This window comes from Rhipicephalus microplus, unplaced genomic scaffold (assembly GCF_043290135.1).
Source record: "Rhipicephalus microplus isolate Deutch F79 unplaced genomic scaffold, USDA_Rmic scaffold_141, whole genome shotgun sequence".
Classification (NCBI taxonomy): Eukaryota; Metazoa; Arthropoda; class Arachnida; order Ixodida; family Ixodidae; genus Rhipicephalus; species Rhipicephalus microplus.
This window is the reverse complement of record NW_027464712.1, coordinates 373,756-389,893: the sequence shown is the minus strand read 5'-3', so window position 1 is coordinate 389,893 and position 16,138 is coordinate 373,756. Positions and strand designations below refer to the sequence as shown.

At 46.4% G+C, this 16,138-nt stretch overlaps 1 non-coding gene across 1 annotated transcript; it reads left to right on the top strand.

The window, feature by feature from the left end:
• The first annotated feature begins 14,676 nt into the window (after positions 1-14,676).
• TRNAA-CGC (transfer RNA alanine (anticodon CGC)) lies at positions 14,677-14,748 on the top strand. The gene has a single exon. It is a non-coding gene; the product is annotated as a tRNA-Ala (tRNA).
• Positions 14,749-16,138: the final 1,390 nt, after the last annotated feature.

Sequence of the window (16,138 nt, the reverse complement as noted above, 5' to 3'; positions counted from 1 at the left end):
AGCATAGAGAAATAAAGGTCTTCTTTCTCTATGTTATAAGCATTTCCCCAAGGGTGAAAATGGTTAAGTGCGAATGCACGGGGTGATGGTATGAGGAGAGTAAAGTTAAAATCCGTTGGCAATCGCCAGTGAGTTAACGTAAACTCCCCCTGTGATCACATTGCGATTCCCAGAAACCACTAGACCCTCTCGGGAAATCTTGGTGAGTTGACGCGTATATGTGAGAGTACATTCGCACTATAATGATGTTTATGTCCGCGGCCCGCTTCGCCCGCTTGCGCACGGCATCATGGGCACTTCGCCGCGCTGCCTTGTCTTCAACCGGCGCGACATCTTCAACGACGCGTGCAATGCTCGCATTCGATTGCGTTCTACTCGTTATTGGAGGTATCGCAGTCGAGGTTGATGTCTGCGATGGATTCATACCTATGACGACTTGCAGATCTCGAGCAAGTCGTGGGGCACGCGCAGCCACGGAGCGGAGGGCGGGGCGTGCGCAATCACGCGGTGTGTGACGTCGCTGGGCCATTGCTACAGACGCTCCTCTCCGCTCCTCGGGCCGTGGCAAGGGGAGAGGAGGAGGCAGAGCGCGGATGGCGGATTCAGGTTTGCTTACAAAGTGTATTCGCACTTAGAAGTCACTTGGCGATCCATTGTAAGGAGTGCGGTTGTTGCCTTATTTCGAAAACACGTGCGTGTTATATCGGGGCAGAGATTTATTAACACGTTTGATAGTAGAAGCGGCGGAAGTGACACGCGGTGATTTTGAGTGTGTTAGTGCACCCTCTATCTCGCTCACGCGGAAAGAACTATGTTTTTTGGGTGGGGTGATAGATAACGAATAGTAATGTACGGGACTGGCACGTGTGCTTTTTGTTGTCTACCTTTTATTATTCTTTTTTTCTTTCACCCGCTTTATAAACTCTGACGTTTGCAATAAACGCTTAGTTGAAGTTAAGCGCTTGTGTTGTGTGTTCTATGTAATAGTGGCCGCGCTTCCTAGCAAGAAAGATAAAAGAGGGTGACACAGTGTTGTCTGGGTAACGCATAGGCGTGAATTTCGCGCCGGTTATCATCGGGCTGCGCCGACAGACGCTGGTCGCGCCGATCGCACCTGGCGTTAGACTATAGAGTGCTCACGTTTTGCTAACGTAGCGTCGCTGTGCCAAGCGTGTGCGCGCGTCAACGCTACATTGGAATATATTGGGTCCTTCATGATGTGCTCGTGGCCGTTTTGCTAGCTCCACATATAATGAAGTTGGTGTTACTTGACGTCAACGAATGACGCAATATATGACTGGCGCAAACATGATAATCCTGACACACGTGTCATGCAACATGATAACATACGAAGCTCATAGCGTGCTCGCGGCCGTTCCGCTAGCTCCACATATGCTAAACTTGGTATCGCGTGACGTGAATAGAACGAAGGTAAACAACACATCCAAACATGATAATGATGACACGGAAGTCATGTACGGCATCACCTTCACCTCGTAACGTGGTGCTGATTTTAAAGTGACATATTAACATTTCTCCTTTGTGCTTCGCATATAATCAATTCCCACTGTACGTGGGTCTTTGTTTTCACTTCATAGTTAACGTCACTTCTGCCACTCCCTTTGCGATGCATGTTATGCAGGGACAAACTCCGAGGCCAATTGCTGTTACCACCACCGCGCGAGGGCAGGGGCCAGCTTCCGCCGCAAAAGTTACTGTATATGCTACCTTTAGGTAGCATGTATATGCTACCTAAGCATATGCTACCAGCATATATATGCTGTATATGCTGCCTAAAGATAGCATATACAATAACTCTATCTGCCGCCACTGTGGTCTCTGCTGCCGATCAGCGGCGTCAGCTGCACTGCCGCTGGTGGGCAGCACTCACCAGCGACAAGAAAGCCGACCAGCTTTGGGCCGTACGGCAAGCTGAAGATGCCGCCCGGGTGCAAGGACTTCGTGCGGTCACCTGAGGCTCCGCCATCATAATGAACGGAGAGTGGGAAGAGACAGGGGTTAATTCCTTCTTCACCCACCTCACCCGGTGAAAACTGCTGGACTTTAAATAAAGTTATTCATTCATTCATAGTATTTTTAACGCGCACGCTAGCTACTATATCTGGAAACGCATACCGCGTTTCTCGCGACAGAAAAACGCCACGTGCGATGAATACGGCTATTGCAACTAGGTGTAAGAAAAAAATTGCCCGCAGCTTCCCTCGGGGGAACACTGAGGAGGATGCGGAGCATATAATTGGTTAACGGGGTGTTAAAGTGCGACTTACTTGGGTCGATGGCTAAATTGGTTAACGTGGTTGTGAAATGGGGTGTGAAATTGCGACTTACTTGGGTCGATGGCTAAATTGGTTAACGTAGTTGTAGGAGGGGGTGTTAAATGAGTGAACACGTACACACGTATGTGAAAGGGCGGCGCTGGTCGAAGGGACGTCGATCATTGTGTTCGTGGATTCGTTGGAATTCATTTCACCGCGACCTTGGACGTCGACGCGCCGTACAAACCAACCGACGAGCGGCAACTGAGCGAGCGAGCGCCGACCTTGAGTATATATACAGCGCGACGGCGCATGCACTGTCAGCTGTCGAATGTTCGAGAAGGGGGAGAAGCGCAACGGCGCATGCGCGCGCGTCAGCTGCCGATGTTCTCGAAGCGCGACGGCGCATGCGCGCGCGTCAGCTGCCGATGTTCTCGAAGCGTGACGGCGCATGCGCGCTACATTATACAGCTAGCGAATGTTCGTGAAGAGGAGAAGCGCACGCGGTGTGTAGAGGAGGAAGGGTGCACAGATGGTGGAGGAGTGAAGCGCGCGCGGTGTGTAGAGGAGGAAGAGATGCACAGATGGTGGAAGAAGGAGGAGGAAGCTTGCGGACGGCGCCGCACTACAAGCCTCGAGTATTACATGCTCCGCATCTAAAAAAAGTAAACATTATTCTTCCAGCACTCGGTTATGACCCGGGAAACGCCGTAATGGCGCTACGCAATCATTTTCTCATGATTCTCTTCGGGGACATGGGGGCATTTTTGTATTAGCAGACGCTACCTGCATGGGCCTCGCGAGGCGAAACGTGTGTGTGTGTGGGGGGGGTGGGGTGGGGGTGGGGGTGTAGCGACAGTTGACACGTGACTCGAGAACGCGCATTGTGGGTGTCGACAGTACCACCAACGCCAGGTTTGGCAGCAGGTGCGACTATAAAATACTTCGCATTGAACAAACGAATAGGAAGGCGAAGCTTGCGCTAAGCCTTGCAAGTCCTGAAATCGTGAAACAGGGCTATTATGAAAAAGCGACCCAGTTTCCTATATCGGTCTTTGCAAGGCTTTAGCTTGGCGATCCTAAGTAGTTTCTACCTTGCTTCTCAGCGCAGATAGGTTTAGTCAGTCGGAAGTACTAAAACGACTCAGAAACGAAGTGGGAAGTACTCTACCTAATTAGTGGATCAAATGCAGATGACCTACCATTTGCAAGATACGCAGCGGTAGTCTTTTTTTCCCGGAACATTGTGCTTAGGGATAGTAATCTGTGGTACTACGAATACACGTGCATATTTGCATTGTGTACAATGTCTAACAACATCCGAGCTAATTAAGGTCCATGGATCCAGTGGTCGAGACGGGTGGTCGGCCAGGCCTCAAGCTTTTTGCATAGAGGTGGCGGAGATTTTTTTGATGTAGTCCTGTGAAAGACTGGAACATCTGTGTGGCAGTCATGTCAAGGATTACGGCACAACAAAATCGCATGATTTACCATATTAGCCGCATAATGTTGCGCCCAAAGGGTGGCGCAAGCGCAAACCCTACACGAAGCCTGCGCAACGTAACCACCTCTCGCCTGGTCAAACCACCAGGTTGGTCTGACCCGCATGGAGGGGTAAGAGCTCGTGTCATACGTCAGAAGCTTTCTTTTTTTGCTTAACAATATTTAGGGGACCTACAGTGCAGAAATATGTGGTATTGACTGTGGCACTGAAGAGATGTTTCTTCCGTCCTCCATCTGGCCATGTTCGCCTGACCCAAAAAGTAGCCACATTTCGAAGTGATAAGAGGTTTCACAAATGTGCTCAATGTGGGATGCCCTGCAACACTTCTCGAGCATTGTCAGAAAAAAAAAAACGTCGGAGCGGTAGTCAAATGTCCAGAGAAGACGCGAGGCAAACAAGGTCGCGTAGCACGTGGCCTAGAATTTGCAATACATTCTCGAATTCTGTCAAAACTCACTTCCTTTTCTTCCTAAAAATGATCTCATATACAGAAATCACTGCGCCACAGACGCGAGTGCACAGTGGTTGCCGGTCATCAGAATCGTGGGCTCTGTACTCACTGTGACATTTCGTCACACGTTCGCGCGCGCACTCACGCTGAGCGAACATGAAAAAATCGCAGTATATTCATGGAGGGAATGATGATGAGTGGAGAGAAATGTCCACCAGTCCGTCGGTCCGTTTGTTCTTGCTTCCGTCCGTCCGTGCTTCTGTCCACCCATCCATCCGTCTGTGCTTCTGTTCGTCCGGACGGAAGTCTAAGTGTCCATGCGTCCATCCATCCGTCTGTATGTCTGACCATCTAGTGAACTCTCCAAGTACGAGCATTTCGCCTTTTGTCACCACATAATCACCATATACAAGTACTGCCATTCAGAGGATATTGCTAGGAATAAACGAGAGGGGGCTATTTATGTCTCTACTACTGCGATGTACATCGGGGACTCACGACCCATGGCTGAAGGAGCTTCGCCAATAAAGGTGCTCAATTCAAGATCTCACAAAGAGCGGACAATCCCGTAGGGCCCTGCAGCTGAGCTACTGTGCTGCTTTCAGCATCATGAGCGCATGTCAGACCCGATACTGTCCTCAGAATAACTGAACAACAAACGTTTTTCTTTCCGATGCTGTAATATGAACCCGTATCCTAGTGCTCCGAAAGCCAGTGTCTTGACCACTACCAACGCTGCGGCTAGGAGAATGCATGTACATTACATCTAAGCCACATGAATTTGTGCCCTTTGTGCAAAACAATTGCGGAAAGACAACATTTTTTGTAAGACTTTACTGCTTTTTGTGGTAACGCATTCAAAGCCCTCAGCGGGACACCATGTAGAGCCGATATAGAGAATCGCACAACTCAATATCTTTATTGCGATAGCAATTATATGGATACTCTTGGCCAGGTTTTGCCGCCGGCATCGACGTCGGCGTCGATGTCATGCACCGTATATATATATATATATATATATATATATATATATATATATATATATATATATATATATATATGTATATATATATATATATATATATATATATATCGAAACGCAAGAAAGAAAAATGAAACGTGGGACTTCTACATCGTAAAAGCGAGGCGTTAACCACTGAGCCACCATGGAGAACGTTCGGCAGCGTTCAAACGGCAAGCGATTTATATCCACCACTTACCACTGCTGTGTTTTCGGCATTACCAGAAAGATCGCGCAATGAGCGCATGTCGCCACATCGCGCAGCGGCGCCCGCTCTAATCTCCTACGGGTACTTAGCCCGGCTTAGAGAAGGGGAGTGACTCTTCCTCGTGCGCCCTCATCTCGCGGTGGTGAGGAGGAGAAGATCGTACGCCTTGGCTGGCCTTGGGCTTTACGTGGAACGATTCTGCTGTAGTTACCGGGCGCACAAAGGTCACTGCAAAAGTTTGCGAAAAGCGCGTGCTTTTCAGACTCAGCGAAGTAACAAATAAGGCGCTTATTCGTGTGCATCCGTACCTGTGACTACGTTTTGTGCGTAGTTTGTGCGCGAGAAACGCGGGTCTTGTTTAGATCTGCTTTCCATTCTGCGCGCGACCTTTTAAATTGTTGCTATCACGTTCATTGCTTCGCTTTGCGGAGAAGCTATGACTTTTTTTCTTCGAAAAACATTTGATGCCAAACTTGGGTCTTTATGTTCCTACAAAGGTGGCTATTACATGTGTTGAATAATGAGTAAAAGCGAACACGAGTACACCATTTAGGGTTTGGTCAGACCTGCTCACCAGTGAGTGCTTTGATGGATAGATGGATAGATGAATGGATATGGCTGTACCCTTTAGATCGGGCGGTGGCTAGCGCCACCAAGCCGTAATACTTAATGAACTCAAAACTATATTTATTTATTTTTTCCTTAAAAAGTGAGTTTGAGGATTCGTGCTTTGCAGTGAAGAGTTTAATTTTCACTCGTGCCTTAACTTAAGCCACCAATCAGATAACATCCTTCTAGTTAAGTCTACTTGCTTAAAGTCTATTTTGCCCTCCCGGTCCCTAAACACCCGTGCTTTGAAAAACTCTGCGCCACCATCCTGAACTATAGGGTGAAGCCCTTTACAGAAGATTATCAAGTGTTCGGCAGCTTCTTCTTCCTCTCCCAACGCACTGCATACTGTGTCTACCCCTTCGTATTTGGCCCGATATGTCTTGGTTCGCAGTACTCCAGTCCTTGCCTCAAACAGTAGAGAACTACGCCGAGTATTATCACAGATCCTTTCCTTGGCAATTTCCTGCTTAAAAATTCGATAGATCTCTAGTGCGGACTTCTTAATCATGACCATTTTCCACATGTCAGTCTCCGTTTCCTTCACTATGTTCTTAACCGATAGTTCTTTTTGGTTTGGCCACCTGCTGTTTTCTAAGTATTTACCAGTCAACTTCCTGGTTCACTTCCTCCATTTTGTATCGACATTCTTCACGTACAAGTAGCTGAAAACCTTCCTAGCCCAACGCTCCTCCTTCATTTCTCTCAATCGCTTCTCAAGTTTTATCTTGCTGCTAGCTTCCCTGCCCTCAAATGATGTCCATCCCATATCACCTTGTACTCCATGATTTGGTGTATTCCCGTGAGCTCCTAAAGCAAGCCTACCTATTCCACGTTACTTAATTTCTAATCTTGCTTAAACTTCTTATCTCATGCACAAGACCGCATTGCCGAACGTCAGCCCAGGAACGATGACCCCTTTCCATATTCCTCTCACAACATCATACCTATTGTAATTCCACAGTGCCCTATTTTTCATCACTGCTGCATTCCTGTTACCTTTATTGGTCACGTATATTTAGTGTTCCCTCAGGTACTCGGTCCCATTGCTTATCCATACGTCCAGATATTTGTATTTATCTGTTATCTCTAGCGTGACGTCCTGTATCCTAAGCTCACTACCTACGTTGTCATTGAAAATAATGACTGCTGATTTTTCCTTACTGAATATAAATCTAACCTATCTCCCTCATTACCACAGATGTCCATCAATCTCTGCAAATCTTCCTTGTTGTTGGCCATTAGCACTATATCATCTGCGTACATTATTGCTGGTAGTGCCTGATCAATAAGTTTTCTCTGTTTGACTAAAGAGAGGTTGAAGCCCAGCCCACTTCCCTCTAATTTTGCCTCTAATCCTTGTAGGTACATCATGAATAATAAAGGTGACAGGGGACACCCCTGCCTAAGCCCCCGTTTTACCTCTGCGGGCTTGGATACCTGTTTTCCCACTTTATAACTACCTTGTTACCTCTATAGATACCCTTTAAAAGATTTGTGACTACATGTTCCACGCCTAGGGTGTCCAGTATTCCCCACAATTCCTCTTGAACCACGCTATCGTACGCTCCCTTGATATCCAAGAATGCTAGCCACAGGGGCCTGTGTTCCTTTTCTGCTATTTCGATGCACTGCGTCAGTGAGAACAGATTGTCTTCGAACTTTCTGTGTTTCCGAAACCCATTCTGCAGTTCCCCCAGCACCCCCTCATCTTCTATTCATGCCTGCAGTCTTTCCTTTATAATCTGCATCGTCAGCCTGTAGACCACTGATGTCACTGTTATAGGACGGTAGTTGTTTATGTCAGCTTTGTCCCCCTTTCCTTTATAGATCATGCTCATCCTGCTAAGTTTCCATCCATCGGGAACTTCACCATCGATTATTATTTTGCTCTCTGCCTCTCTCAAAGCCTGCTTAGACTTAGGACTTAATGTCTTTATCAGCCTAATTGGAATGCCATCTGGAACTGTTGATGTACTACTAGGAACCCTTTTCTCAGCCTTTTCCCACTCTCGTTGTGAAAATGAAGCCATTGCACCACTTGATTCGTCCTTGTCTATTGTGGTGCATAAAGTACTTCTTTGTTGAAATTTTTCTGTCACCATTGCTCTTATATATTCAATAGCTTCGTCCCCTTCTAGCCTGGCACCTTGGGCTGTAGTTACAAAACTCTGCTCTAGGCTCGTCTCATTTCTTAGGGAGTTTAGATGGTTCCCAAATTTCCCAGCTGCCTTTCTATCTTTTTATGTACTTCTGCCAGCCACTGAGCTCTCTTTCTTCGATTTTTTTCATTGATCAGAAGGAATGCAGCCCTTCTACAGCTTAGAAAGGTTTGCCATTTTTTTCAACATCATCTAACGGTTCACCCCGCTGCTTAGCATGTCTGTGTTCCCTAGAGGCTTCCTGACGTTTTGCTATGGCTCTCTTAACTTCCTCATCCCACCAACTTTTGGGTTTGTGTCTTCTTTTCCGGGGTGACTTGTTACGCGTTTTAGCAAGCTCTAGCTCAAAGAGTCTACTTAGGTTCATGTATGTCCACACTGTCTTATTATCCTCCGTGATTACTTTCTCAATTTGTTTAGTGGCTATTTCAATTTGCCTTTCTGAATAAAAATTTCCCGTAGTTGCTCATCTTGTCTTCTTCCCACTTTCACTGCTCTTCCAAAACTTAGCTTGACACGTTCATGATCACTACCCAGACTTCTGGAGGCACCTTCATCTATGTGCATTCCCCTGAGCTTATTATACATCCTATGTGACATCAGTGCACAATCTATCGTCGACTGCAGCCTTCATACATCCCATGTTATTTGCCCTTCACACTTCTCGGTACTGTTGCAAATGATCAAATCAAGCCTTTCACACATATCCACGACCATTTTGCTTGTCGGGTCGGTATACCCATCTAGATATTCTATATGCGCATTCATGTCTCCTAGTATAATTATCTCGCACTCTCTTCCCAACTCCTGAATGTCCTTTGATATACACTCTGCCGTTGCCTGGTTTTCCTCTCATGCCTTTGCTCCCGTCCACAAGTACACGAAACCACGGAGTGTCATTTGACCTGCCACTTTCCCTTTTAGCCATAAATGTTCCTTGCACTCCTGCTTGACCCTTTGCCAGTCTGTACTTTTATGAATGGATGCCCTAATGCCACCCCCTTTCTGCTGCCTTCTGTTCTATTACAATATTCCCACGCGTAGTCCGGATTGTTCGGAGGTTGTTCCATGTCCCTGAGATGTGTTTCTACAAAACCGTATACCATCGGCCTCTCTTCCCTTAGCTGTTCTTCTATCTCTTCCCACTTCAGCCTGTTCCTACCACCCTGCATGTTAATGTACCCTATGTCTGAATGGGCTCGGCGCTCGTGGCTACGTCTATTTATGCCCCGGACTCTACCTATCTTAGACATTGGTGCCACTTTGGAATCGTATCTGTCCATAACACCTGTCGAAGAGTCTCCCTGGCTGTTTTCCTCGTTACTAGCTATCCTGCACCATGAAGGGCTCGCTTGCCCCCCAAAAAAGCTACTGCGCGTCCTGCAAGTCGTAAACCCACCTCATGACCTAGTCTCCCATCGTAGTGGATTCTGTCTCGTTGAAAGCCACCCCACCTATGCACCTCTCTGTTTATTTACACCACCTCAAAGCCTTTCTCTCGACTCATCCGCCATATCTCTTGGTTTGCGTTGACAACCGCTCTTTGCAGGTTGCTATCACGCACCGGTACCTCCGGTATCGTGCATATCACTACCTGTACCTTAGGAGAAGTGGCGCGCATGTCATCGACGCCTTTCGCCAGTGTGGCTGCTAGTCCTGCTCTATCTTCATTTAAGGCATCGTTTAAACCGCCTGAAATTATCACGAGGTTTCGTGTATCAGCTGTAGTTTTGAGTTTTGCGCTGGCTTTCCTCAAGACTGCTTCAAGCTTGCGTCCTGGGAACGCCCCTACTGCAACCCTCTTGTCACCTCTTACCCTCTCTTTGATGGCTTCTGTGCATCGATTTAAATTCGAGTCCCCGGCTAATATCACATGCGCTGACTTTTCAGCTGGAGCGTCCTGCACCTGGCGGCTACTTGCACCTGGGACGCCGGCTGCTTTGTCCCCTCCCAGCCCCACCACTACCTCGCTGAAGCTGGGCCTTGCGACAGTTAAACCGGCTAAACCTGTTTTTTTCCAAACTTGCTTAATCTTCCTTTTCCATCGTTCTGGTTGCCGGTTCTCTACTGTTCTCTCCGTAGGCCGCTTCTTTGTTCAGCTTCACTAGTGCTTCCTCGGTGGACTTCAGTCTTTCTCCCATTGCCATCGTTTTCTCTTGCTCTGTCGCCAACGCAGTCTCGAGCTCATCGATTCTCACCAGATGTTCACTTTAGGCAACCATCATTTTCTCCATTTTTTCCTCGACCTCACATTGCCTACACTTCGCGTCAGCCTCCTCTCCATCCGCTTCTACGCTTGAGTCCACTTTCAAACCCACCCCACATCCTGAACACTTTACAGTATTTTTAACCATGTCTTTCTGACACCTATTGTTCCTATACTCGATAATTACTAAACTCGAGCCGTGCACTACGAAAAAAAAGAAAGTCTAAGGTCTACTACAAAAATTTGCGTGTTCAATGTACGCGCACCTCCCCCACGGGGTGGCAAAAGAAAAAAAAAACAAAAAAAATTCAAACACACACACCCGCACAAACTAATAAATACTTGGTGACTAGCCCCCGAAAAAGCCGTACCATAAAATTAGTGCTACGAAGATTTCAACCACTGCCTTATAATTATAACGACAAGCTCAAAACATGCAAAAACACTTATCTGCGCAGTCGATCCGAGCGCTCAAAAAACACGTCCATCCACCGTGACAGCCCGAACAGAACAGGTTGGATGGATGGATAGATGGATGGATGTGGCTGTACCCTTTAGATCGGCCGGTGGCTAGCGCCACCAAGCCGTAATACCTAATGAACCAAAAACTATATTTATCTTTTTACCTTAAAAAGTGAATTTGAGGATCCGTACTTTGCAGTGAAGAGTTTAATTTTCACTCGTGCCTTGACTTTAGCCACCAATCAGATAACCCCCTTCTAGTTAAGTCTACCCGCTTAAAGTTTATTTTGCCATCCCGGTACCTAAATCCCAGTGCTTTGAAAAACTCTGCGCCATCATCCTGAACTATAGGGTGAAGCCTTTTACAGAAGATTATCAAGTGTTCGGCAATTTCTTCTTCCTCTCCACACGCACTGCATACTGTGTCTACCCCTTCGTATTTGGCCCGATATGTCTTAGTTCGCAGTACTCCCGTCCTTGCCTCAAACAGTAGAGAACTACGCCGAGTATTATCATAGATCCTTTCCTTGGCAATTTCCTGCTTAAAAGTTCGATAGATCTCTAGTGCGGACTTCTTAATCGTGCCCATTTTCCACATGTCAGTCTCCGTTTCCTTCACTTTGTTCTTAACCGATAGTTCGTTTTGGTTTGACCACCTGCTGTTTTCTAAGTATTTATCAGTCAACTTCCTTGTTCGCTTCCTCCATTTTGTATCGACATTCTTCATGTACAAGTAGCTGAAAACCTTCCTAGCCCAACGCTCTTCCCCCATTTTTCTCAATTGCTTTTCAAATTTTATCTTGCTGCTAGCTTCCCTGCCCTCCAATGATGTCCATCCCATATCACCTTGTACTCCCTGAATTGGTGTATTCCCGTGAGCTCCTAAAGCAAGCCTACCTATTCCACGTTGCTTAATTTTTAATCTTGCTCGAACTTCTGATCTCATGCACAAGACCGCATTGCTGAACGTTAACCCAGGAACCATGACCCCTTTCCATATTCCTCTCACCAGATCATACCTATTGTAATTTCACAGTGCCCTATTTTTCATGACTGCCGCATTCCTGTTACCTTTAGTCGTCACGTATATTTCATGTTCCCTCAGATACTCGGTCCCATTCCTTATCCATACGCCCAGATATTTGTATTTATCTGTTATCTCTAGCGTGACCTCCTGTATTTTAAGCTCACTACTTTCGTTGTCATTGAGAATCATGACTGCTGATTTTTCCTTACTGAATCTAAAATCTAACCTATCTCCCTCATTACCGCAGATGTCCATCAATCTCTGCAAATCTTCCTTGTTGTTGGCCATTAGCGCTATATCATCTGCGTACATTAATGCTGGTAGTGCCCTGGCGCTTGTGGAGGTCCTACCCTCCACAAGCGCCATCTGTCGGCGGCGAACACAATCTGGACGCGGCGCTGGGCGCAGTGTCATAGCCTAATTCATTCTTACACCGTGGTCAGACTCTTCCTTGCTCGGCTGCGAAAAGTCTCGAGTGGCCACTCCTTACGAAAATATGTTTCTGCATGATCATGACGCCCGCTGATAAAGGAACTCATCCTCTTGACCACTTTACATCCCCCTCTCATGCCTCTCTGGTACAAAATGAAACAGAAAGCCCTTGAAATATGCAGTAGTCCCGAGTAATTCATCTGTTGCTTGACGGATTCCCAAAAATACGATATTTGATTGTAAGGAGTTATGAGCTAATAGCGAGAGTATTCTATTATGGTTCGAAAAGCATTGCGGGGCCCCTTTGAAGTATTCTGGAACCACTTTTTTTCGCAGTCAAATAAATTACTTCAAGTGAGGTAAAGAGCACTGCAACAGATAACTGAAAAAAATTGGAAGAGACCTTGCAGGTTTGAATATATTATAACCACCTTATTTATGTACCTATCTCTGCCCAACATGCCTCGTTTGTAAGCTTTGGGGCGGCACTGGTGGCTGCGAGCGCCAGCAACAAAAGTGTGTCCTTTGTGGTTGGACCTCATGGTTGGTCCCATGTACACAAAGATCTGTTTCTCTTCAACTCGCAGAATACAAATAAAATCACGAAAACACAGACTATCGACAACTGTATCTTCTTTAGTAAACAACATCAATTATTATAAAAAGCGACTACACACATAGGAACTATCACACCATTCCAAACATGCTCCCCGTTTAAAGGCAGCTATAGACCAACAAAAACACAGTTGCTTAACTTGATATTATCAGGTGTCCGTGTTGGGTGGCCAGCCCAGCGACGAGCACAGGCACGTTAGGAATTGCGTGACCGAGAAATAGTGAAGCTTGGGTTTAACTTGTCAAGTACACGCGCTGTGCAGAGTTACAAAGGCAAGATTACGAAAATTCAGAAACTCGTCTGGAAGCAACTTCAAGTGCACGTCTTTTCAATCTGTATCACTTACTCCAGCAGTAACTTTTTCATATTGCTCTAAAGGCTGTTACCGCCTAGCAGAGCCCGCAAATCTCATCTAGCACACTATGGGACTACGCTGAGGTTCAGTTATTCAGTAATCCACGTTGCTACCAACAGGACCGTAGTCAGAAGTTTTTTTTTTGGGGGGAGGAGGGGGGGAACTTCTTGAAGGTTTTCAAAAACATCTTTCGCATTGTATGTCCTCAGTAAAACGCCCCCTTCCATCAAAATATTGGGGAAGGTGGGGAAGGGGCGTGGGCCCCTGGGACACCCTCATAACTATGGGTCTGTCTTCCAATTGTTATGTATCAGCAGCGGTTGTACATGCAGCTCAGATCAGACCTCTCAGTACAAGTCGAGATCAAGGAGGTAGCCGAAGCGGCTCACAGGACCTAAAGTCTCCAGGTCAACTGAATAACAGCGATTTTCCGCTATCGTTTCTCAGGAATAGAAACAGAATTCTTTCATTCATCCATCCACCCGCTTACTTTTCGGTTTGTTTGACTATCACGCTGAATAAACGGTTCGTTCTGGTGTTTTAGGGCCATGGAGCCGGAAACGCGAAATATTCGACGTTTCCTGCAATCTACTCAGCGTTAATGACGTCCGCTACAACACTGGCGACATCTGGCAGAAAAAAAATAAAATTATACTGAAAGTGGAGAGTCGCCATTACAAGTTTATGTCGACGCCTAGAGAAGCTGTGGCTCCATTAGTGCTGAGATGGTTTTCAAACCTTTGAATCTTCTTGCGCGAGCTTACACTAATGTGACGTTCTAGTGAAAGAAGAGCAAACGAAAACACAAAAATCTCAACCAATGATAACAAAACCTATTTTGCTTCTTTTTTTCTCTTTATTGATGGATTTCGAATCGCTTTACCTACTTCACGTTTTCTCATTTACCGCGTTTCCCCATTCTCTTTGCTTCTTTAAATGTCTACTGCCATTTTTCTTTTAAAGTTGAAAAATTGGCAGTGTGGCCAATTTTGTGTGTGTGCGTATGACCCGGTTTCTCCTAGGCGAGAAAACATATTAGACCACACCTAGCACACATCTTTTGTCGTCGTGGTAGTGGTGATTTTTGTTCTAGTGACACCTTGTTTGATTAACTGACACCATTTAGTTGAAGCGACGGTCTTGGAAATTGTGGTAGCGTCTCTAAATCGCGTTTTACATAGACCCCCATACGAGCCCCAGGACACCATGCCCCAGGGGTTTCCAGCATCGCTGCATCTTACTAATGCGACAAGCTTGAGCTGGTAAACAATATTCTCTAAACAAAAACTGTACTGTTTGTATCTAGTGCTGCACGTGGGGTTGAAGAAAAACACATTCCTTCTGTCTGGGGGTGTAGCTCAGTGGTAGAGCGCTCGCTTCGCATGTGAGATGTCCCGGGTTCAAATCCCGGCACCCCCACAAGCAATTTTTGTCTTTTTTGATTAAAAGCACGATCTTCGCTGTTTGATCTGTGCGCTAGTCAACTGCCCTTCGCAATGCACACAGCCTACCCTCGTTTCTCTTTGTGTAGCACAAGCACTCTTGTTTTCCTTTGAAGAACTTCCAGTCAGCCTTCTCCGTAAGGCTTTGCAAATATTTGGCAATAGCTCGATAAAATAGAATGACTGGTTGATGTTAAAAGTTTCGTTTGACATCGTTTCATAACTTTACGCAAAGACCAAATAAAAGGTGTTATAAATAAAGTAAATATTGAGTTCGTTAAAGCGCTCTTAACAGCCTTGAATGCCCTGATGCCTGACAGAGCAGATTTAGAGCATGCCTCGATTCTTCGTGGCCTCTCGTATTCGCTTCGGCAGCGTGATAAACGCAAGGCTAAACGGAATTGCACGAAAGCCCACGAACGCCGACGAGATAGGACTACTACAAGAAACGTCAGCTAAAGCTTCTGAATAACCTCTGTCACAGATTAGCGTCCTCTCCGATTGTTTTCACTTATGGTAAACTGGCATATAACAAAGTTCAGTGTGTTCTCTATCTTACTATGCTATATTCCTATCTCTTAATGCCATGCAAATCATTTTCAGTTCCACCAAACCTTCCGCATTCAATTTCTTCGGGAGTGTTTTCATAATCCCCGATGTTTCAGCCCCATACGTTAGTATAATGGCACATTGCAATAATGATGTGCTTTTCCGTTTGAGGGCAGCGGTAAGCTTCGGGTCATGATTTCACAATGCCTGCCGCGTGCGTTCATGCGTACTAGCGTATTATTAATTATCACCGTTCAAGCCTTCCGTACCATGGTTAACCAGTGAAGCCGAAACTTGCGACCACAGGTGTTTGCAGACGTCACTGTAGAAGTGGATGGAGACAATGCCACCAGAAGCGGGTGTCGGCCGCGGCGAACGCGCTTCCGTCCTTGTTATCGCATCGTCGGTGCGCAGTTGCTGCTTGAGGTTCGTCATCCGGGCCTTTTCTTGTGGCCGGACTGCTCAATTGTAATCAGTTTTCTCACGGGTCAGCTGTCGGCGCTGCTCTTCTAAAGTGGTCTGCAGTTCGGGCATTCGTACAATTCGTGCCCTCCCCATGCGGAAGTTGTAAGTTGAAACTTCCTGCGATGCCGAACTGCTAACGTGGCTGTGAACCCATCACGTGATGTTGGTGTACACCGCTATTTCGCCTGTCGACCTGCTGGAGGCTTTCTTTGACTGAGAAGCGACACGCGTGTGCGCGGACAAAAATGGCCAAATCACCTTCTGTTAAGAGAGATATAGAGTTTATTTTTTCCGGCAGATTGCTGGGATGGGTTCCAACCTAGGGGCCAACGGAGAGACCACGTTTCCCGGCA